Source organism: Tamandua tetradactyla, chromosome 5, assembly GCF_023851605.1.
Source record: "Tamandua tetradactyla isolate mTamTet1 chromosome 5, mTamTet1.pri, whole genome shotgun sequence".
NCBI classification, from domain to species: Eukaryota; Metazoa; Chordata; class Mammalia; order Pilosa; family Myrmecophagidae; genus Tamandua; species Tamandua tetradactyla.
In genome coordinates, this window is record NC_135331.1 from 99,978,549 (window position 1) to 100,003,685 (window position 25,137).

At 44.6% G+C, this 25,137-nt stretch overlaps 1 protein-coding gene across 13 annotated transcripts in view; it reads right to left on the bottom strand.

Moving 5' to 3' along the window:
- The window catches only part of TRERF1 (transcriptional regulating factor 1), a 207,397-nt gene that overhangs the window by 151,667 nt on the left and 30,593 nt on the right, over window positions 1-25,137 (bottom strand). The window contains exon 1 of one of the 13 annotated variants that reach the window (XM_077161809.1): window positions 8,306-8,344. The exons of the other annotated variants lie outside the window; for them this stretch is intronic. The gene's annotated coding sequence lies outside the window, so the exon portion shown is untranslated. Of the gene's footprint in view, window positions 1-8,305; window positions 8,345-25,137 lie in introns of those variants that run through there. 13 annotated transcript variants of the gene reach the window in all.

Sequence of the window (25,137 nt, forward strand, 5' to 3'; positions counted from 1 at the left end):
GTTGGCTTAGCCACGCTTGACACAAAGCATGGAGGGGGGGAGGCACTCCGAAACTCCTTCTTGTCTGTCACGTACCAGAAGGTACCACCTTCTAGAAGTAAGTCTTGAGGGACAGACTAGCCTCTCTTCATAACCCACTCTGGCTCTCTGCAAGCCTGGAGTTAAGGGCTGCCCCTTCAACAGGTCTCTAAAATAGCTTATTGCACCAGCCTGCCATGATTCCCAAGCTGAGATAAACACATAATAGGGTGGTGTTGCCAAAGCACGGGAATGGGAATGGAAAACTAGGTTCTCCCCTTTGCTGAACACCATCCTACCGGGAAGTCTCAGGGGAGTCACCCTGCCCTCCAGGCTTCCCCAAGCTTGTGTGTTCCATAAGGACCTCAATCTCCAAGAAGCTGCTAGCCTGGGGGTTTCTGGATCTAAACCTGCATGCGTACCCCCAGCCACCTCCTGATACCTCCTGATCCTCCCCACTGAATTCCTTCTGCTCCCCCCTCCTTCTGTGCATACAAGTTCATGCCACCTATCCAGCACATCTGTGAGTCCTCAGAGCACAGATCTGTACATTCAAGGGTTCTAGGTGCATTTGTTCCAGAATTGAGCTTGGCCATGAGCACTCAAGACTTTCCTGTGTCATCCTCACAGAGTAAGGCTTTGCTCCCAATCATGCAACCAATAAAAATGTGGCGAGTGCCTGTGTGCAATGTGCTTGGCTGGGTACAAGCTGGACTGTTTCAGGGGTTGTAAGACAGCCAGCCAGAGCTGGCATCTAATGAGCCAAACCCCAGCCTCATCCCATCAGCCTCTAAGTCCTTCCTCTGACGTTCTTTTTGAAGCCTTCAACAACACCTGACATTGTAGTATGTTTACATACTTCTTTATTATCTGTAGAAGGAATGCTCCAAAAGAGCAGAGACTGCTTTGTTCACTGTGGCAGCCAGAGCAGCACCTGGCATGCAGGCGTTTGATGTCTGCTAAATGAGTGAGTGAATGAATGAGTGAACGAATGAACCATCCTGGATATTCCTCAATTATGACCAAGTTTCTTAATAACTCTAAGATATTAAGGTTCACATTTTTCTCAGTTATGAAACAGGGATAACAATGTGTTCTTTATACAACTAGAGCAAGGATTAAACAAGACAGTAATTGTAAAAGCATTAAGGATGTACCTGGCAAGGAGCAAACAACCCATAAATGTTAGTTATTACTTGTTAGCTATTATTATCACAGTCACTGATGGAAACACGGGGAAATGAAGCCTCTTTATTACACCCTGGACAGTTTTTAGGCTAAATAACTAAAATTCTATTTATGCAAGACCCATTTATAAAGGATCATTAAGAGAAGATGGGGCCATGGGTCTGTGTAGCTACTACGAACCCCTCAGAACTTAAGTCTTAGTGTAAAAATTTTTTCATGTTTAAAGTCATAAGCTCATTTGTGTAAATCTGCTTTACAGATCCCTGTTACGGCCATCATTCAAGTGATTCAAGTTTTAAAATATCTAATTCCTGTCCTCAAGAGCTTATAGAACAGCTAGGGAAAATGAGACAATAAACAAAAGGAGAACTGTAAACTCAAGCCAATATGTCAAATGTCAATTAAACAGCCTGGAAGCCAGGCCTGGGGTATGCTGGTACATGTTTAACAATCAGCTTCTCCACCCCCAATCCCCCCAAAACTACTTGATTGTAGCATATGCATCTTCCCTGGTGTAAATACTCCATCATGGCCAATATCAAGTTACCACTCTGACAGCCACTGGACATGGAATTGGGAAGAGATGCGGACAATCAGGTCTCATGAGCTGGTGCAAGCCAGAGGCAGCTTAGGCCTGAACTAGACCCTATAATTTTTCCCCAGAGACATCAAGGGCCACGGGTCAAGTAGTCAGTGCTAACAATTAACAACTTTATGACACTTCAGGTAACAAAGCACTTCCAAGGCCATACTACATTCTATCCCGCACCATTTGGCCAGAAAAGTATTACTGCCCATCAACATTTCAAGGTCATTGTGCCAGAGAGTGACACAGTCAGGGCTTTCATCAGGATCTTCGGGGACAGCCGAGATCTCTCACTGTACCCACTGCCTCTGCTCAGGAGGGTTTCCTACAGGGGCAGTTGGAGGGTGAACAGTATGGAGACCAGGGTAGAGACGGGCACTTACCAAGACACTGAATTCTCTAACGGAGCTGAGAGATCTGTGGGGAACATGCAAGGTATGAGAAAACTTAAAATTCATAGAACCATTTGGTTCAGCAGGCTTCACCAGAGAATTCCTCTCCTGAAACAGTGATCTAGCTACTAAAATCTGCATCCCGAAATTCACTGCAGCATTAGGCAGAGAAGCAAATGAAATGAAAAGCAATTTAAACAACTAACAATAGGGGGCTGGTTAAATAAGTTATAGAACAGCTGCATAATAAAATGCTGTGCCACCACCAAAAACCAAGTTTCAGAACAACTTACAACTGGGAAAATGTTCACAATATATTAAGTTTCAAACGCAGGTTACCCAACAATAGGTGCAGCATGATTCCAGTTTTGTAAAAATAAGCAAGCAAACGCACCTTATGCACCTTATGCATGTTTGCAGAGAAAAAAGAAGATTGGAGGCAATAGACTTCAAAATCTTCACAGGGATTTCTTCCAAGAGGGTGGGATAATGGATGCTTTTTCTTTTCTTCTCTATGATTTTCTGTATGTCCCAACTTTTTAATAATATGTTGCTTTGATAACCAGAGAAACAATAAATAGGCTATATTTTTAAATCTGGATTTTCAAAGACTTAGAAGAAAAACTGCAAAGAATCACTGTGATAAACCTCCAAGAATACACACCTCTGGGCTGAAGGTCCAGATTCTCACGCCTAGTACTTTCCCATATTCCCAAAGAGACCAACCAGCCAGATTCTCCCCAAACTTCAATCCCCCTATACACACACACAAAAGCAACAGCACATGCCTCCATACTGCCCCCTCCCACTCCTTCAGGAGGCCATCCTCTCCTCTCATTTCTGATCTACTCTCAACTTGGTGAAGGCAAGACCTGGAAGGCACAGCAGAGGAGGGAAGGACGGCCAACTGTCCAGTTGTTTCTGGGCACCTTCCACATGCTTTGCAGTATGCCAGGGGTTCCACATGTGCTATTTCAGATGTACGTCAATTCTAAAGTGTAGGTACTGCTACCAACATTTTAGGGGAATCTGAAGTTCAGAGACAATTAAATGACTTATCCAGAGTCACACTGCCAGCAAGTGCCCAGGACTGCAAATGAAACCCAAGCCTAAGCCGACTCTGTCTACAGATGTTTAAGAGGCTTGCCCATCTTAAAATGGAAAATAAAAAGAATGTTCTAAGTCAACCGATTTTAATTTATACTCAGGCTGAAAGTAAAATGCACCCACCAGTCCTGTTTTGAGAATATAAAGATACTTAATTTTTAAAAAAAAAGCAAAGAAAGAAAAGGAAAAAGGGAAAAAAAAACATCAGCTCTGCACTCAACTCCCATTCAGTGAAGTAAAAATAAAAGTCAAACCTTCCCCCAACACATTGTGCTTTAATGAAAGCACCAAGCCAATCTTCTTCACTAACACCCACCCCAACCCACTTCGTTTAAATTTAGGCAACCACCAGGCAAACTGTACCCAACCACATTATGTGAAACGAAGTCATTAACACCAGCACTTATTTCAGGTTACAAGGGGCAAGTAGGTAGGGCCAGCACCCAGCACTGGAAGGCCCTTTGCAAAGATCTGGTTCTGTGACCCTGTGGAAGCCAATAAGACCCCTCTCTCTGGGTCTCAGCCACCCAGCTACAAGGTCAGGGATGGACTTACTAAAGACATCACTAAGGTCCGACTAAGCGGAAAGCCATATGGTTGCTAGGGCCCTGGCCTGCAGAGAGGCAGCCCTCTTAGAAGGACCAGATGCCCCACTCCACTTCCAACAACCAGAGAACAAACAGCAACCCAAGATGGGGGTAGATGGAGGCTAAATGAGTTGATGAGATATCTGGAACTGCTCTTAAACTCTGGCTTTGCAGTATCTGGCTCTCAGCAAATGTTTGGAAACAGGAGAGAGAGAAGGTTGGAGCTGGCAGCCCTCTGGTTCTCCGCGGCCTGTAGTAGGTCAGATGAAACTATCCACCTGGCAACACCGGGAGGGGTTCTGCCTGCTGGGACTCAACAGACTCAAGAGTCCCTGATCCCTTCTCTCCCAGCATCTGACTTTTTAAATGTGATCTGGCCAGAGAAGGGGAGAGTCACTAGCTAATGAAAATCTCTTTCCAGCTCTCTGAATGGATCCAAGGCTTTAGGGGCCCACAAGGTAGCTGGACTTTTCTTCCAAAGACCAAGTCCAGGGATTTCTTGTCAAGGTCTCCTTCCAGGGTTTCAGGAGTGTGTCTAAGCCTTTATAGTAGGTCTGTGCCTACCCGCACAAGCAGAGGTACGCGACACTCTGGAAAAGGAGAATAAAATTAATAGTCACAATTCAAGAAGAAGCATGGCCTTAACAAAAGTGTAGTTCACAGCTCCATATCAGAGACACCCTCAAAACTGCTGTGTGCTCGCTGAGACCCACGGATTGACCCTGCCGTCTAAGCCTACTCCAATCTCTGCAATCAATGGATTGGCAATCCAGACATGATCAACAACCACACACATACACACTGAATTCTAGTCTTCCCCCGGCCCAGCCTCCTTTCACAGCCGGAACCTTCCAAGCAAGTTGTTCCCTGTTCCTCACCCACCGAGCCACCCTCTAAGGATACCATTGGAAATAGTAGAAATCCAGGAAAAGGTCATAGAAAGGGAAGGAAACCCAGATGTCCCAGACCTCACCTCACCTGCTGACTAACTGAACAAAGAACCCCGAGCCCAAGGGCCCACCCCCAACCCTAACCTCTTGCCATAGCCAGTCATCAAACCCCAGAATAACTGGCCCTTCCAAGGTAGTCCTTTCAGGGTAAATAAAGAGAGACACAACTTCACACACTGCTCATTTTAACCCAAGAGGGGGAAACAATAGAGAATATTACATAATTTTGATTGTAGGCAAAAGCATGGCTGATGCACATGGTGGTGAAAATCATGAACTCTGGACTCAGATCTGGGTTCAAATGTAAACCCTTTCACTGTGTGACCTCAAGTAAGTTACTCAGCACCTCTGAGTTTCCTTGTCTGTGAAATGACTATTAAGAGGAGAGAACATATAATTCTTGGGACCTTTTCATTAGTTTTCCACAGTGAAAGCCACCAACTGTTTTCCTCAAGAGCACTGGATGAAGAGAGAAGAATTCGAGTCCTGAAGAACTAGATGAGAGAGACTCCAGAGACGTGGGACAACGGGACAGGCACGTGGGTCCCCTTCCCCTACTGAGCCCACCATCCACCCATACCCACACACAGACCCTCACCCACACCCCCCTGGGCTGTTCTCTCAGCACTGAGCACTACAGAAATGTTTGAAGCATCTGGTTTTCAACTTTTTTTAGCAGCACAATCCCAGACTTCAACTTACAAAAACAGCGACAAAAGGCAAAATGCTCTTGGAAAGGCAAAATTCTAAGATTAACTGATCTGCAGCCCTGGAAGAATGTTGCAAACTACAATTACACTGTAATGTAAGGAAGGAAAAAGAAAGGAGGAAGAGTCTTCAGAGGAGAAAGGCGAAAAGAAATCAGATGTGCAACAAGGTTGGAGCCTTATGGGGACTACACTTCACCTATGTGACAAACCGACAGCCATAGATGCCTTCCAGACCCAGTATTCTCTAGGCAGAACCCCTGTGAGAAGAGGACAGAGGCACCATCAAGATGTATTCTGGAATTACTAATACTGTGTCATTATTGCCAAATATTTATCAGGATTCACATACCCACTCTACTCCCGGAACCATGCTCACCTGCCTGACACACCCTTCCGTCTCAAGACATCCCTGGGGAAAAGGGGTCCAAAATTCCCAGTCCTCAATGCACTGCAATGCCTTTGCCCAGGAAAATTCCACCTCCTATTCAAGCCAGCCCTCCTCACCTCACTCACTTCCACTATTTCTCCTTGTAGATGTCATGGAATGGCATCAGCTTCTCCAATAAAAATCCCACCACATCAAATAGAAGGAAATTCAGCTAATTCCACCAGCTCAAAAGTCTGTCTCCATTACAAATGTATTAAAAACCCATTTAAGCACAGCCCATGACCTCCCAGTTTGGGCAGGTCATAGGTAGGTCAGAAGATATCTGCTCCTCAGAGAAGTAATATATATGGTAATCACCTGGTAAATCAGCCAAATTACAGCATTAAAAAACAGTAGCACTACAGAGGATTCTCCAGAAAGCATGACCAAAATGGAAACAGTCCTTACACTCATCAAAGAAAGTCTCAGTTGCAAGAGTCCACAACAGATATTTTCACAAGCATTCCCACCAGTAAGAAGTCAACTCTACTTTGTAACCTGAATCCTACCATTTGGGAATTACAGTTCAGCATCAGCGACCTCCCAGGAGAAGGTGATAGGGTGTTGGAAAAAGCTGGGCTTCTAGAGTCAGAGTCCTGGGTTCCACTCCCGACTCCAGCATTTGTTAGCTGGATGCCCTTGATTAGATGTTGTATGCCAACTAGAGAAATGTACATGAAACACTCAGTAAATAGTAGCCCTAACCTATGTGCCATCTACCTACCACCAACCCTAACCCCCAAGTGAAGCAGGACCAAGCATTTTTCAAAACCGTTATTGGCAAGTGTCCATCCAGGGCGTTATAACCTCTGTGTTTACACGATATAGTGTTCAGGAATTTAGAGGGTGGCTATATTGTGCCCTTGACTCTTTTTTCTCTAAGTGCCTTTTCAAAGTCTGCCTGCTACCAAAACTCCAATCACTCTTTAAAATCCCATGCCATCTTTGCAAGTGTCAACAAAGATTAATCCCCCTTCAACTACACCATTTTGCTGGTATGCTTATTATAATTTGTTTTGTTCTCCTTGACGTTACATGTATACTATGGTTCCAACCCCCAAATTTGAAAATAAAAGGCTTACAAGATTTTTCAAAAGTGGGATTTCGTCCCTCTCTCTTATCCCCCAAACCTCTCTGGGCCTGGCACATAGCCTTGTGCGTAACAAGTCAAGAAACATTCCTGATGGACTGACGGATGGATGGACCCAGAAGGAATCCATTCAGGATTGCCCTGACATCACATAAAATGATAGAACAATTCTTTAGGAAGAGCTTGTGGTAAGTCAATGGAAATACAAGAAGAGCATACACAGATAGGGTGGATGTCCTACGTACAACACCAGCACTCTATGGAGAAGCAGTAGCACTGGTCTGGAACCCAAGCATGTTGGAACTGATTCTAGTCCTGCTCCAGTGTGGACCTCAATGGATTACCATTCATTCTATGGGCCTCAGTTTCTCCACCTCAACTCCTCCTACTCCATTAGACACATGGAGAGTCGCAACCAGACAGTGGGAAGGAGGACACCATGGAGGGAAAGCACTATGTACTTCCAAGATACCAATCTTATAGTATGCTTCTGACTTTTCTAAAAAAAAAAATCCAGAGGGAGAGAAATAAAACAACGTACAGAATTTTTTAAAATAAAACAAAAATCAAGAGGAAGTGGGTCGCTCTCATGGGTTTCTCATTAAGCCAATAGTCAACTTTTAGTAATCTGCTGGTATTAGGATTTCCATTACAGATCAAACCTAAAATGATCAAATAGAAAGGGTAGGCCTCACTAAATTTCATCCCCGTGCTCCCTTGACACTGAAGTCCTATCTTGCCCAATTACCAACTGGGGACCTGGGTTTCCTCAGGTACCTGCTTGCATGAAAAGAAGGCAAGGGGCACTGCTGAATGGACGCTGACACCCACAGGCCAATAACACCTAAGACCAAGGAGAACCCACACCTGCCAAGGAACCAAGGCACTGACATTTCCATAAATGCTATCATGATGCAGCTTTATATTAACAACACTGGGACAAGTGAGTTCTTCTGGATTTAAGGATCTAGATGAGGAATATATATTGCTGCAGTCAGTGCTTGGCCTAGTGAAGATCTGGGGCAACTAGAAATAAAAAATGGAGACAGAGAAGAACACCAGCGGGTTATAAGACTAGAACTTCAGAGTTCCAAAGATGTCTGGTTAGTTGAAGACTCTGGGAACAGAAAGCAGTTTCTCTGTCCTCATTTCTGATTAACCACCCTTGGGGTCAGATCCTCTACCAGTGTGGCAATGAACACAGAAGGTCACTTTAGGGGAACACCACTTATCCACACACATCCGCTCACCAAGAAGGTCCCAGAGGACCCAGAGTGGGCTGGAATTCCAGTATTGGAGTATTCTAGTATTCCAGTAGTAGACATGATGCTGGGAAAAGAACACTATCTTTGGAATCAGAACTGGGTTGGAATCCTGGTTGCCACATGCAAGAGGTCACTTAACCTCTGTAACCTACCCAGCGTGAGTGGGCTCTCTTCGTCCCACTGGATTCCGTTACCACTGAGACAGAGCTCACAGTATTTTTATGTTTTGGGCAAAGAAGAAACTCCCGTCCCAGTCACACCCTATATGTGGCACCACTGCTCCACTCACCGGAACCAAGCAAAGGGGGCTGTAAGGCTCAATGTGGTACAACTCACACAGCAGCTACACAAACCAGCACACAAACACATACAGTGAAGAAAGAATGATGCGTCTAAATAATAACACCCCCTTCTTTTAGGGAGGAGGCCGTGGGGGGACAGTGATTTCACCCTATCTGAACATTGCTCACTGTGAAGAGCTGTCGCTGGGCACTTCGTTCATTCATTCACTCACTCAGTCATCACAGGTTTATTAAGGGATGCCCGGCCAGCCAGGAACAAGACGTAGAGACCCCACCCCCAGAGACCTGAACCTCTGGGAGGGCAATGAACAGGACAAGGAAGGACAGGGCAGTCATATCACTGCAAGGGTGTTGAATTTAAGAAGCAAGGGTGGGGCAGGCCACAGTGGCTCAGTGGCAGAGTTCTTGCCTGCCATGCCGGAGACCCGGGTTCGATTTCCGGTGTCTGCCCATGTTAAAAAAAAAAAAAAGAAGAAGAAGCAGCAAGGGGTGCTTGTAGTTTTGGAAAACAACTTCCATCCATAAAAGCTAAGGGAGAGAGAGAGGCAAAAAGGACGGCCTCTTTCCCCACAGGCCGCCCCTGCTGAGAACGCCCAGCGACGGCCACGACTGAGCCTGAATGTCTCCAAAGTCCCGATTTCAAAGGTTCTGTCTCCACCGCCGCCATAAATCCCGGCTGTGGCCCAGAGAGCCCCAAATTACAGAATTCCAAATCGATGTCCAAGATAGCCTATTGTTCCTCAGGAGACCCAACAATCTGTCAGATCTGGGAACAGACTAGGGCCTCGGAAACGGCAAAGCTCCCCACGTGCTCTGCCTGGCTGGCTGCGGGAAGGTGCAAGGCTGCGAACTAACCCGAGGGGACTCGAGGTTGTCCCCTGAATATACCAGAAAAGCATGGGCAGGTCAAAGCAGCCATGGCCAATCATGGAGGAAGCCCAAGAGGAAGGGATGAGACTGGGAGGTTGGGAAAGAGGCTGTTCCACGTGGCCCAAAGGCAAACGCCAAGGTGGAGAGGCAGAAACCAGCCGAATGAATGTGGCACCCATTTCGCACGTGGAATCAATACCACAGGAAACCAGGTGCAATGACGGCTGTGCAACACCGTGGATGTACTAAATGCCACTGGATTGCATACTTCAAAATAGTTTAAATGGAAAATTTTATATGATGTGTATTTTACCACAATTTTCGTTAAAAGCACACTGAAAAGATCCCAGAATTTGTCTGAGAAAAGAAAAAATGGCAGGGGTCCACCATTATTACCTACAGGGAACGTCTTAACACCCCTCTTCTCACCAGTGAGTTTCCTACACCACCCCCTGCCCCGTCAATGTTCTCAAATTAAAAGATTCAGGGATCTTGGAATGACAACCACCACTTTTTGAGCTCTACTCTGTACCCGACTTGTACCAAATGCCTATATCTCATCAAATCCTTAGAATCACTCTACTGAAAGGTGGTATATGGGAATTCTGTATTTTATGCATGGCTCTTCTATAAGCCCACAGTTAAATTAAATCAATAGCAACTCTACTGAGGAAGACGTCAATACCCCCATTTCACAGATGAGGAAACTGAGACACAGAGGGGTTACCCAAAGCCCCAAAAATATTTTACCTGTCCAACCAAACTGTAAATCCCATGAGGGCCCCTCGCCCTACTGTATAGCCTCTTGCGGGGAAGCCAGTTCCTAATAGGGTGCTGGGTACAGACAGGGCATCTGTGGGTGCCTCTCTAACCATTCCCCACCCCCTGCCCCACCCCCACCCCACCCCACGCCACCCTGCACAAGGCAACTCGCTATGCCTGGGAGTTTTTTATTTTTAGTCTTCACAACCTAGTTCATCCCAAAAGACGGAAATGCCCCGAGCCCCAAACCCTGTCTAACACCGGAGACCAAATGGAATTTCACAGGTTCACCTTTTGAGAGGAGAAGAGTATTACCACCTGCAGGCAGAGAGGAGCCAAAGAAATTTCTAACTAAAAGGAAAAAAGGTCTCAGGCTTTGAAGCACTGCTCTCAGGGGCTGATGATCAAGAAATAAGAAGAGTGAGTCTTTTTCTTAAAAAAAAAAAGTAACATTTCACACAAAAAAAACAAAAGCCAACACAAACATAAACCTGTAGTCTAGAAGCAAGTAAGCACAAATTTGCACAGACTTACTTAAATCAGCTTCAAATGTGCTTACCATTGTTTTACAGACCAAAATAAAAGTACCAGTAGGAAAGTTGGGAGGGAGGAAGCTAAGAAGGCTGTGGACCCTCACCCAGAATGCTTGTACCACTTGGCACCACAAGACCTATTCTGGGTTGCCTGGTATTGCCAAAGGGACTGTCACTCCCAACTGGCAAGTGTCTGCCGAGCATCTGAAAGCTTTACAGTAAATGGTGACTCATCTATTGCAGCCACCATAGGTACCGCTCATGTAATAAGACAAAGTCTGTTCCATCCACATGAAAGAGAAACACAAGATGTAGGGCCGTGAGCCTGACTCAAACTGCGACCCCTGTTTACCACCGCTCTCAAACTGCGACCCCTGTTTACCACCGCTTGCAGCATTTAGCTGAAACTCAAACTGTGGTTACGCAGCTCTCGGGGACCGAGGGCAGGAGGAAAAAGGGGTTTGTTTCTAAAGAAGAGTATAACTTAGCGAGGTCACATCCACAAATACAAAAGTGTCATCACTTCTCATCAAGCTAAGTCTCTCCATGCAATCATTTATTCAATAAACATGTATGGAGCACCTACTATGTTAGTCATCAAGCCAAGTGCCAGAGGCACAAACACTCTGCTGCCCTCGTGAAGATTCTAAGGACTGGGTTAGCTGCTTTATATACCTTTTCTCACTTAAGTTCTCATTTAATAGCCCCATCTCATAGATGGGGAAACAGAGGCTCAGAGAGATTAGAGGAGTGACCGAGGGTCACATGGTTAATTAAGTGGAGAGCCAGGACTCAAACCCACATCCAGGCCCTCGGAAGCTGGGCTCTCGGCCACCAGGCCACACTGTCAGGAGAGATGATAAGGTCCAATCCCTATTGTGAGGGAGCTCGCAGCCTAGCCGTGGACTGGGGCAAACAATACGGTGTTGCGGATGCTTTCACAGAGGGGGACTAGAAAACTCAGTGCTGCAGATTCTGGACATCTTCCCAACAGGAGGCCATGACGGGTCACAGCAAACAGGCCACGGTGGGGCAGGGGGAGGAACGAGGCCAAAAAACCGGATCTGAGGCGGACCTTACACACTGGGTGAAGGTGTTTAGACTCCACCTGCCAACTGAGAGGGGCACAATCAGGGTTGTGTCTCATAAAAATCACTCTGGAGCTCACAGCCTGCGACTCTGCGGGCTCCGCTCACCACCTCTGGTGGGCCCGCTCTGCCCGCCCGCACCCTTCCTGGAGATCTCTTCCACACCGCAGCTCGAGAACTACAACTTGTTTGCAGATGATGCCCAACTTTAGCCAGGACATTCTTCTCATCAGATGCCTCCACGGGATGCCTCACAGGGTTCTCGAACTCAGTATGTCCACAAGTGAGCCCAACATCAGTCTGCTCAATCCTGTTTCTCTGGGGCTCCTCCCCCCCTTTGGCAGTGGACACCACTGACCAACCAGCCAATACATTAAAAACTGGGGGTCACCTTAAACTCCCCCGCTCACCCCCACACGCAAGGAATCACCGAATTTTCTTTCCATTCCAGTCCCAATTTTCATCCCTAGGACAGTTCTACAATATTTCCTTCCTGGATTTGTCTGCTGTGGTCACATCACAGGTTTTCAGTACCCCAGAATGATTCCCCATTTCCTCCCTACTTCCATCACCCCAATTCCTCTGCCCTGAATCCCGCGGCCAAGGCTGACTCCGAGAAGCACAGCTTTCAGAAAAACCGACTCCTGCCCGGATCCCAGCCTGATTCACACCTCTTGACTCAGTCAAGAGTCCCCACCCAACCGCATTTTCCTATTCTCCCTGCCCCCACAAATACTCCCCTCCCGCCTTTTGCTCTTATCTTCAAACTGTTCCCTGTGCTAATTCTTCCCCCAGTCCCAGCTAAACCACCGCAGAATCAAAGGCTCCAAGAAATAGGGCTTAGGACTGTGCACCAAGACAAATACCTCAGGACTGCAGGCTTTCTCTTACTAGGAAACTCTCATATTGAATTTTCTTTTATATTCATCAACAAGGTAGAGGTAAGTCCATACTTGCACTGCGAAGAGAAGTCCTCTCACCTAAAAGCACAGCAACTGGGTCTGGAGGGTCCCCTAAGTGTTTACACAATTAGTCAAGTCCAAGATACCCATCCTTCAGGATGACACCCGCTGAAGGGTCAGTCTCCCAGAGGGCTGGACAGTGCTTCTCAAGACTGCAGACACGGGCAAGGAGGGCCACCTCTTGGAAGGCCTCACTGCTCCAAGGCTTGACAGGTCTTACCTTATTTTCACAATAAGCCTCCCCATGTCATCACTGCCATTTCACAGGTGAGAAAAGTGAGCACTGCGGGCATTGAGACCTTAACTCAAAATCCTACAATCAGGGAGAGAAAAGGCAGAAATAACAGACCATCCAGCTGCATCCACGCCAGTTTACTGACTAAGAAGAGGCAGGGAATGTGTTTCACACAAGTCTTAAGACACAGTACCCCAACACACAGTGTCACACTCTATATTTGCTCACAGCTGGGGACTGGGTCTGAATCCCTCCTGGGGCATGTCACTAAGCCTCAATTTCCTTATCTTAAAAAGACAGGAATAATGAACACTGCTTCAAAGGGTTATTGTGAAGGTTTTAAATATATATAAAAATACAGAGCAAAATACCTAACACAAAGAAGGTGCTTAGTAAATACTAGCCTCTTTAAACTACAAATACAGAGGGCAGAGAAAGAGCAAGACAGAGAGAGGCAGGCAGAAATAGAAGCATCAACCTGCCAAAGGGCAGCACAGGATGTCTGTCACTGACCCACTAGGAAGGACTCAAACCCTGGGACACAGACGCACCCTCACTTCCAAAAGGCTCCAATCCTCTGTGACTGCAATAGCCATAACAGCAGCAGCCAAGCACTTTCAAAACATAATTCGTTTACTCCTCCTCACAGCCCTGGAAGACAGACCCATTAACCTCAGTTTACAAAGGGAAAAACAGAGGCTCAGGAAGGATGGGTGTCCCCCCTTCCAGGGGGCTGGAAGTTGTGGAACCAGGGCCTGACCCCCAGGAGACTAACTCCACGTCTGGAATCCTATCACTACCTCTTTACAATCAGAACCTGTTCATGACCTTTACCTTCTCTCTTCTCCACAAAATTTTCGTGCCCTTCACTCTCTTCTTGTTTTTCCTCTCCTCACTTAGAGGGAGAAGCTGAACTCTCGCAGGTACCCACGACTCAGCTTCTTGAGAAGGCGAGTACTAGAGGCAGGAGTACTGGGAGAGTGGCAGAAGGGCTCTCTCTTGGGCTCACCTCAGTCGAGGGAGGGGCTTACATCCCTTCCATCCCACAAACCTCAGCTCCCCTCCTCACAGTGTGCTGGAGAGCTCAACCAAGGCAAGAGAGTAGGAAGCCCGAAGTACCTCTCACAGCGCTGCACAAATCCATCTCAGGTCTCCTGGAACCTCATCAAGCATCTTCTCTCTCTCTCAGGCATCCCCACCCTCTGCATCTTGACAAGGCACTAGCCCCTTGCTCTGAACAGCCCCAATGTCCCTCATCCTACAAATGCCACCCCTGACCTTGCTGCCTTTTCACATCCCCATTTGATTGCACATTGTGGGGATTTGTGTGATTTCCCCCCACTGGCCTGTATAAGCTCGGTGAAGGCAGAGACGGTAACTCAGACAGCTCTCATTCCCTATGGGATCCAGCAAGGTGCCTCTTAGGGCATGCATTTGGGGAAAACCGGACAAACAAGAAATCACCAACACATTTAGGCACAAAATCCTAAGTCATTCGCACAACCAGCTGGGGGACAGGCCATGCCCATTTCATGGGGGAGGAAACCAGGGCTTAGGTTTAGAAGTTCAAGGTCACCCAGCTACCAGGTGGAGGACCTAGAAGCTAGAATTTGTCAGTCAGGCCCCCAAGTGTACCAAACACACCAGATGAGTGGCTGGCCTCGTCCCTTCCTTCCTTGTTCACCAGCCAGCCTAGTAAAAAAAGGTTCAACTGCCTGCGAAGGTTCAACTGCCTGATAAATCTGAATCTGGTCAACAAAAGTTCTCATAAATCTTTTCTTCTCAGGCCACATTCCCTGGTATGAAATAGGAGGGGCACATTTTTCTTTGCTTAATATTTCTGGAGTGGCTACAGGGCCTTCTCGGGGTCATCTGCTGCGGCGCTGCTGGCTGTCTCTGCTCTGGAGAGAGTCTGCTTGCTCCCTGCTCCCTGCCGCCATGCTGCAAGCGGAGCTCCCCTCACCCCGCGCTACAGAATAGGGTGAGAGGAGGGAGATACAGCAAGGACCTCCAGCACGCTACAAAACTGGTTTACTGAACAGAGCTGCTTTCTTAGACGCCAAGAACTCCTGTGATCTACTTCATGAGTACCACTATCACCTCCTTCTGGGGTGGAGGACAAGGGGGCTGGAGAAAAGCCACGTGACATGCCTAAAACCACATGGCAACATGGTGACTCAAATCCACTCGCCTGCGGATGCCTTACCCTGCGCTGCCTCTCCACCACAACGGGTTGCCCAAGTTTCCTCTTTTGACTACCAGAATTTTCCCCCTTCCTTTCTTCTTTTAAAAAAACGCATCACCTATTAACTATTTTACAGGAAAAAAAAATATTCTAACAGAAAACACATCAAATAAGCTCTGCACTTTTTCCAGATTCCTGTTAGTAAGTGTGCCCAGATATGTGCCTGGCTGCCATCAGCACAGGGAAACTATTCCGTGTTCTTCTTGATCCGCTGAACTTTAATTCCACATATCTTGCATCAGTGGCTTAGTATTCCAAGCTACTGTTGTCACTGATTTCACGTGAACATTCCCTAATTATCTACATTCGAATTATTTACAGTTAGTTTCCTTTGGACAAGTTGATTTTCCTCTCCTTTGGGGTTACTGCAATAGGACATAGTCCCCAAAAGTTAAAATGCTAGGTCAGGAGATAGGAATGGTGTCCCTGCTCTTGCATTCCAATGTCCCAATACCTTCTACAAAAACAGCTCCCCTTTCCAGTAACACCAACAGTGCCTGGGTTTCATTCCAACAAGCTCAACAGGGAGTCTCATAAATTTGAGCAATTGTCACTAACATTATAGGCCACCTGAAGTATTACCTCAGAGCCATTTTAACGTACATTTCTTGTATGTTTAGGAAACCAAGCATTTTTTCACATCTCAATTTATTATCTGGGCTTCAGATGAAATGGTCTCTTCCACCCCCTTGCTATTACACCAGTACAGTCTGAGTGTTTGCCTTCAGTATCGTTATCAGTTCTGTGCATGATTTTGACAACACGTTTTCATCCATCAGTTTATTACAATTTGCCCCTTCTAGCACCTACCCCTTTAACACAATTTTATTATCTTTCTTCTACAGATTTTATTATTTATAGTTGAGCACATCCCACTTTGTCAACTGATCATTTTTATGGAATTTTCACAAATGTGTTTGCTCTCCACAGCAAGGATAAATACTCCATCTGCTTACTTGGAGTTTTAAAAAGTTTTTAAAACTATTTAACATTTTAATACATCTAGAATTTATAACATATGCTGTGAGACATAAATCTGGGTTTATTTTCTCCCTATTATCTCATTTTTCCCAAGTCATTTACTTTAAAATTATTTCTTTCACTATTGTTTGCTTCTCCAAATTTGCCACATATAAATGCCTTTCATTTATTTTTTGATGTACCAATCACTCATTTTTCTGTTTTACTGCCCTATATACAGTTTTAGTAATTACTGCTTACCTGCCTAGTTTGCTTAGATGAGCCCCAATGCTTAATATTTTCAAAATATCCTCCCATATCCTTGTGCCCACCAATTTTTCCTGGTTTTTAATTATCGTTCTTCATGTTTTATAAAGTATTTTATTGAACTTTTCACTCCTAGGGCATGAAATCTAGGCATAAACTTTGGAACACTGACCCTTCAATAGTTTAATTTCTGATCAAAAGCAGCCAAGTTGGATTTTGTAATTTTCTTTGAATAGAAATTGTGTCATCTGCAAACAGCGATATTTTTATCTCTTCCTTCCCTATACCAATCCCTCTGGTTTCTTTTTGTTCCTATATTGTTATGACAAACATCTGTTAAACTATGTAAAGTAAGAGTTGTGATAAGGGGCATTTTGGTTTAGTTCCTGTTTTTCAGAGCGTGCTTCTAGTGTTTCCCCACTCGTATCTTTAGCCCCTCGTCTACACAGCATCCAGCCTCTCAAGCCTGGTATATGATTATCCCAAGTAGACTCTTGATTATATTTAGGGGTAAATCCTCCCTCACTTTTATTAGCTTTATGATGCTTTATAAGACCTTATATAATTATTTCCAGTAGTTTTCTGCATCAAGTAAGACGGTATTCATTCATTCATCAACTAGCTGTTGAGTATCCACTATATTCTAGACCCTGTGCTAATTAATCACTGCAGCTTTGATTTTTATGGGTTCTTTCTTATTAATATTAGTGTCTTTGCAAGTACTGAACCAGACATATTCCTGGGATGAGCCCTGCTTGGTCATTTTTCAAGGCTCAGTTTTCTAGAGGCTAAATGACTATAAAAATTCACGCGGAAAAATTAATAGGCAAGAACACTGAGATGTCAACCTCCAAGACCCAGTTCAAACATCTCCCCCTCCATAAAGCATTCCCAACCCCCACCTTTCTGAAGCATCGCCCACTGCTCCTGCCTCTGGGCTCCTAGTCCTCTCCCTCCATTACCACATTTACCGCAGGGTCTATAATACAACCAAATGTCCACACGTCTCATCACCCGAGGGCAGAGCATGGATGTGTTACTGAGTACTAAGCACACAACTAGTGAATGGTAGCTGCTCAACAAATACTTCCTGAAGTAGCTGCCATTCACCTACTTATTTATTTCACTTAGGATTTCTGCGTTTGTGTTTTGAAGTGAAATTGATCTATAATTTCCCTCTTCAGATCAGCAGAGCATGGGCAAGCTGGCCCAGTCCCAAGAATGCACAGAAGTGCTGTGGTCTGGCGGGAAGGCCTCCTATCACAACAGACACTGGCAATCTCCAGCTAGAGGCTGGGCTCACTGTGACTTTGGGAAAGGGGCCAGCAGAAGATGAAGGCATGAAGGATCCCAGCAAGTGGGCAAAGCCCTGTGAAGGAGGAATCCAGGACAGACAAGCTCCACAACAGAGGCATGGAAGACATCTATCTACCAGAGGTTACCAGGGCCCTAGTTGGCTAAATCCAGCAAAACTCCAAGCCTCAGAAGAAGTAGGACGAGTAATGCTGGTAACTGGTTATCGACACATTCTACACATCAGACAGCTTACATAATTATCTTTCCAGCCACCCTATAAAGTATACCTACTATTTCCATCACACACATAAGGATACACTGGCCCGGTCAGGTTAAGTAATTTACCCACAGACACACAACCAGTAGCTGGATAAGGTGGGACTGGAATTGATATCTTCCCACCACACCTTGCTATCTCTATCAAAGGGACAGGGCAGAGTCTTGGTCCAGGAACAGGGGATGGAAATTAGGCCGTGTTAGCAGAACAGGAACCAACACAGAAGCATCTCAGAAGAATTGAGACTTCGAAAAGGAAATGGGACACAGGAACAAGGCAGGAGGCCACACCATGTCAGAGCCAGCACAGAGTCTAAGTCCAGAATCCTGGCCGGAAGGGATCTGAGTTTCTGCTTCCTCAGATCAGACGTTACTGTAAGAAGTAAGGGCCAGGCTGAGTGAAGGAGGTACTCATGGGACTGCTCTCACCCTCAAGGATGGAGGCTGGGCCGGGGTGGGTCTGAACCTCCCAGCTAAACACTCCACACACAACATCCAGCCAAGCAGAGCTCCCACCACTAAGGACATCACCACATGCACTTAGAACGGGAGGTCGAGAATGACGGAGGATCTGGCTTTGACGACATGTCTGAAATTCTCTGCCTTTGGATTCCTTATATGTAAAGCACACGGAGTTGGACCAGATGGCTTCTGCAGGCACTGTGGGTTCTGTTCCTCATTTTGGGACTCTTCATTCTTAGCAACACCATTTAAATCAGGAGTCTATGGCCTATAGATGAGCTTCAGGATGCAGAATTTGGGGTTTCAGTGCGCATGAGTAGGGAACATGTTCCTGGAGAGAAAGTCCTTACCTTCCATCACATTCCCATAGGGGTCCATGGACCACCAAAAAGGTTAACAACCACTGATCTAGAGATACCTAAAAACTCAACTAAACCAGTTGGTGGAGGCTAGACAAAAGTGCTGTGCAGAGCTAGTCAGCTCAACCAAATTTTGTCCAAAGGATTTCTATAGATAGAAACACTGCTACTCTCTCCAACCTTCCGAAAGAGGCGTGGTCACTAATGAAGGCAGAGAAAGCATTGGTTGGGTCAGGGCATCCCATCTTCACTACTTTAAAGGGAAATGATGCATTTTATGGCAATGGTTATAAGCAGCATTATTATAATGGCTGACGTTGGTTGGATACCATGTATGTTAAAAATGACCTCTCTAACATAGAGGGCAGGGCCCAAGAGGAGGATTTGGGGCGTTTTCTCCTCTACCTCTTTGCTACTCAGAAGTCAGGTGGAGCTGGAGCTGGTTGGAAATGCAGGCTCTGGAACCTCCCTCCCAGAGAGCTGAATCAGAATCTGCATTTTAACAGGGGCTCCAGACCCTAGGAGATAAATGTGTACGTCAAAGTTTTAAGACACACTGCTGGATGTGGGCTGACAGAAGTTCATGAAGGAAAAAATGAAAGATAAAAGAAAAAAATAAAAAGTGAAAACGAAATTAACAAATCAGTATGTAAGCAAATGGTGGGAAAGAAAAAGAAAACTGTAAGTTGCTCTTTGAAAAGATGCTATTAAAATTAATAAACCATAGGTCCAATTAATTTTAAAAGAATAACCTGAAAAGATTAGAAAAGAAACACAAAGCCCAGTAAAAAAGCCACTGATGAAATGTTTAAGGGATTTTAGGCGCAATCTTAAGCTAGTGATTTTTAAAAGCAGAGTTAACTAAATGGCATTTACAAATTTATAAAAAATACTCCAGTGCAAAGCAAAAGGAAAGACACAAACTGAGAGCAACAGAAAATGAATTCAAAAAAGTAAGGCAAAAACAACCAAGGGGAAAAAGTCTGTATTAACAGGTTCCTTGGAGAGTCTTTCCATAATGCGTAAACATTTTTTTAATCACTTAAATATACGACTAAACATCCATATTTCCTTTTTCACAAATTAGGTCACGTAAGACGAAGCTCAAGCCTCTCCAAACACCACCCAGTACCCTAGAGGGCACCTCTGATATGAGCCTGATACACATCTTTCTGTGCCTTTTTTATGTGAATACATGATTCCATCAAAATATGGTACCATTTTGCGTTCATTTTCTTTTTCAAAAACGGGTCGCAGTGCAGACAGCGCTGTGCAACTCTTTTCACTCAACACTACATTTCTGAGATCTATTGTTATTGCTAGCTATACCTCAACCACTTGCTGCATTTTTCAACTGTTTTTACTGCGTCCCACAGTAAGCAATACATTTTACACTGTGACCCAGTTCACACTTGTATGTGACTATGCAAAACTGAAACAAGAATTTCACCAAACACTACTTACCCATACTGCACAATGCACTCGGTTATTTTCAATTCTTTGTTTTTAATGCCGCGTCACAACTCACAAGATTGATTTACTGACCCACCAATAGTCAAAAAAAAAGGGCTTTTATTTAGCCCTTCTCCTACTGATGGACATGTATGTTGTCTCCAGTGTTCCACTATTACAACAATAGTCAATGAACTTTGGACACTGGATATCTTTTTGTCCCCTTGTGCACAGATGCAAGTGCTTCTTTAGGCAGATACACAGAAATGGAACCACTGAGTCCTAGGATAAGGACTTTATAATTGACAAAAATATCACAAATTGCCTTTCAAAGCAGTTGTATCCATTTACTCTCACCAGCAAGTGTATGGGCACATTTTCTTTTACACTCTCACCAACTCAGTATTTTATCAAACATTTTGAACTTTTCTCATCTGATAGGTCAAGAATGCCATCTTATTTAAGTTTTATTTACATTTTTATTTTTAGAGAGTTTACGCATCTTTTCATATATCTAAGATCCATTTACACTTATTTTCCTGTGAATTATGTGTTCATGTCCTTTGCCCATGTTTCAATTAAGTAATGATCCATTTTAACTTATTTCTAAGAGCTCTTCATATACTAAGAAAATTAGCTCCTATTATCATTTATGTTGCAATCTTCTTTTCTCAGATTATCATCTATTTCTGGCTATGTTTAAGGTGTTTTTCTCATACAGAAGTTTTCAGTTTTATGATGCCAAAGTTATCCATTTTTTTTTTATGGCTGCTGGGGTTTTTGTCAAATTCAGGAAGGTCTTAGGTAGAAAAATTCTTCTAGTGCTTTTATAGTTTCGTTTTTTATTTAAATTTTTGATCTATCTTTAATAGACTTATTTTAGTCTAAGCATGAAGCAGGGCTCCCGCTCTTTGTTTTCCCAGATAGCTAGCTATTGTTGAAGATTCTATCTTTCTCTACAAATGTGAAATACTACCTTTGTCATAAATTACATTCACACACATACTCATGCATATACCTATTTTGGGATACCTATTCTGCCCCATCACTTTGTCAGTCTATTTAGGCTCCAATATCAAATTACCTTAATTACTGTAACTTTAAAAATGCTTAATATCTGTTAGAACTTCACCCTCTTCTCTTTTTTTATATGTTTTTCATGCATGCTAGTTTTTGCACATGAACTTAGAATCCGTTTTTCTAGTACCAAAATAATCCTACTGGTAATTTTATTGTGGTCACATTTTAAATTTATAGACTGAGAAGAACTGATATTTTTATAACGTTGACTTTCTTTAACCAGAATTATATTATCTTTTCTTAATTAAGTCTTCTGTGTTCCTTTTAGCATTTAAGTAATACATAAAAAGAATTTTTATTAGGCTTATAAGCAAATATTTTATGTCTTTTGATGCTTACGTAAGTGGGGGTTTTCTTCCTTCATGTTTTCTAACAGGATATTATTTAAGTGGGAAAGCTACTGATATTTATGCATTGTGTACTCAACTACCTTACTGAATTCCCTGTCTGACTTTTAATTTTGCCTCTTCCTTCCTAGTTTTCATACCTATCATTTCTCTCCCATCTACTATGCCAACCTGAACCTTCAAAACAAGGCTATAAAATTATGGCACTTAATCCTGATTTTAAGGGGAATGCATATAGAATTCATCATTTCAATACTAAGCAAAATTCTGGCTTCTGGCTTGACAAAGATGTATTTTCTCAAGTTCAGAAAGTATATATTCCTTTCTTATAAGAGTTTTATCAGAAACATGTTTAACTTTATCATAAACCTTTGCAGCATCTGATTTTCTCCTTAGATCTTTTAATATGGTGTTTTATTAACAGAAATCCTATCATTAATCTATCTTTGTATTCCTGCTCTGAAAGCCACATGACCACAGGGTTCTTTCAATGGCTGCTAAATTCTATGTTAACTACATTATTAAGATTTTGCATCAATATTCAAAACAGATCACTTTGCAGTGCTGTATGTGCACATGCTGTTCTTTTGTCATTTTTTATTATGCTAGCTTCATAAAAATATTTGAGTGCTGCTTCTTTGCTATAGAACAATTTAAGGAAAACTAGGATCACCTGTACATTTAATATTTGAAAAAAATTTTACCTGTGAAACTGGTCCTATGAATATTTTAAAAAACAACTCTCTGACAAGTTTCTCAACTTCTTTATGATAAAAGATCTGTTTAGATTTTATTCTCTTCTGGTGTCATTTCTTTTTTTAAATTTTTAAATAACATACATTACATAAAGTATTTCCAAATATAGAAAAAGATACTACAAGCATCGCTGGAAGAGGTAAATATAGCCTCCACCCCAAACCTTATCAAGACAACATCCATATCTCTCTGACCACTTCTGCACCCCACATCTTTTCTCACCACCAGATCACATAAAAAGAAGACAACAAACCAAAGAGCCGCGTTCCAAAGAAACCTCATGACTTCCCCATCAGGGAAGGAACAGCCAAAACTCACTGTGTCTTTTGTAATCAAATGGCCCCAATTCCCTTCACTTCCCCTCAGTGGCATCCATTCCGACTTTTTCTGGGCTTCTTCGCAGAGCCCTCGCCAGCAAATCCAGCAGCTCACCCCACTCCCCTCACCCCAACTCCATGGCCTCCTGACCACCAACCAGTATTGAGGAATCTACAAGCACTCACTCAGCAGGCACCAGGCGCCTGTCAGATGCCCAGGATACCTGCCCTCAAAATGCCTGTGCGAGGAGCTGAAACCCGCTCACATGAAACAACAAGCCAGCAAGAGACAGCCAGAACGTCCAGGTTCTAAGTAGTGCAGCAGAGAGTGGGCCAAGAGTGCAGTGGACAGAGAAGTCCCTGGGTGGGTGACTAGGAAAAGCAGGAGGAAGGCACACCAAGCAGGGGACACAAAGCAGGGTCAAACACCACATCAGCCCTGGGTGCTAACGGGGTACCGCGGGGGGGCTGCCTCTCCAGGGAAAAGGGCAGATTTAAGGCTGGGCGCGTGGGCCCTGGAAGCCCCAGCAAGAGGTCTGGACATGACAGAGCCGGCAACGGGAACCACTGAGGGCTCCTGCACAAGGGAGTAACAGGAAGAAAGTGGGGTTTTGGTCACGACACCCACATTCTATGATGCCAGACTTACCTTCAAAGAAATAACTAGCTGTGCCAAGAACTAGGTGAGGTGGGGGTGGAGGTGGGGTGTGAGTATAAACCACAACCCTACGCCGATGCCACAAGTGACAACGGACACAGGCACATGCACACACACACACACACACACACACACACATACACACACACACACACATACACACAGAATTCCTGGCTACATGGACAGAGAGAAGCCTGGAATTATACTGTGGCACTAGGATTTAAGTCGTTTATTACACTAGACAACAAAAATCACATTGCCACAAATCTCTACCTTCATGAGGCATCTGCACTAGGCGATATCTTCCCATGTGCCCCTGAATCACCCCTGAGGATCTTATTTAAAATGCAGATTCTGATTCTGCAACTGTGGGTAGAGCCTGAGGTTGTGTATTTATTTCTAGGCAGCTGAAGTCAGATGCCACTGGTCCTGGGGCCACACGTGGAGGACAGCAAAGGACTAGATAATGAGGCCCTGGTGGGCTCACAAGCCTGGTGGGCTGGCTGGGTCTGCAGCACAGTACCCAAACTAACCACCTCATTTTCTATTTGCAAAGTTCACCGCAGGTGGCTCAGTCACAAGCAGGGTTCCCTTAAAGCCACAGACGGTCATTAGTAAATGGAAACCAGTCCTGCATTTCACAACTACAGTCTAATTACTCTCAGTAAACTTTCACAGCAGCTCTAAGCCAACTCTTTCAAGTGCTGATGCCACTCATCAAGTCATAAAGCCCTAAAGGGTCAGATTATTAGCCTTGATAACAGAGCATAAAACAAACCCTTTCCTCTGAGCTGAGGCCATCAATCCAACTAACGTTTGGGCTGCATCCCTGGTCAAGGGAAAACGCATTTAACCAGAGGGTACCCCACATCTGGGATGGGCCACGCAAGAGAAATTCAGCAGCTATTTTATGATCCGTCTGAGAATATTCTGGAAACCGATTACAATCTACCACATCCTGGAAACTTCTTTCCTGTCCCATCATCACCTTAAGTAACTTGGAAGCCTGGAAGAAGCGTCTGCTTTCTTACCACCCTTCATCCTGAGTCCCCTCCCCTCAAGTCGCCTACTGAGGCTCAGAGTAACCCAATTCAAAGCCACTCCTTCACAAACCACAGTGCCATCATGGCTTCATCCTGAAATTGGACAGCCTGTTTCAAGCTGTACACGTGAGCCCTGTGGAGGAGAGGTGGGTGGTAGAGCAAGAGGACAACAATCACAAAGCATGTTCAAAGGCAGACCCCGACCCACCAAATTCCATCTCCCCTCCCCCACATACATGCAAACACATAGGCCATCAATTCAACGAATAAGGTTTCTAAAGTGTGCAGGACCTCAGTATTCTCCCACACACTGTGGGGGTTCAGAAGACACAATCTCTGAACTTGAGGGGTTGCTGGAAGAGGACATATGCCCTATGCTCATGCGACAACCAGACTTTATGTTCCCAGAGGGCTAACCCCTACCCTCTGGAGAATTCCTTATACTTGTAGCCTAAGGAACTACCAAACATGACTAATGACAACTCCTCCCTGGTGATTTGGCCAATGGTTTCTGGAATGAAAGGAGCCTGAGGATATGCACTATTGG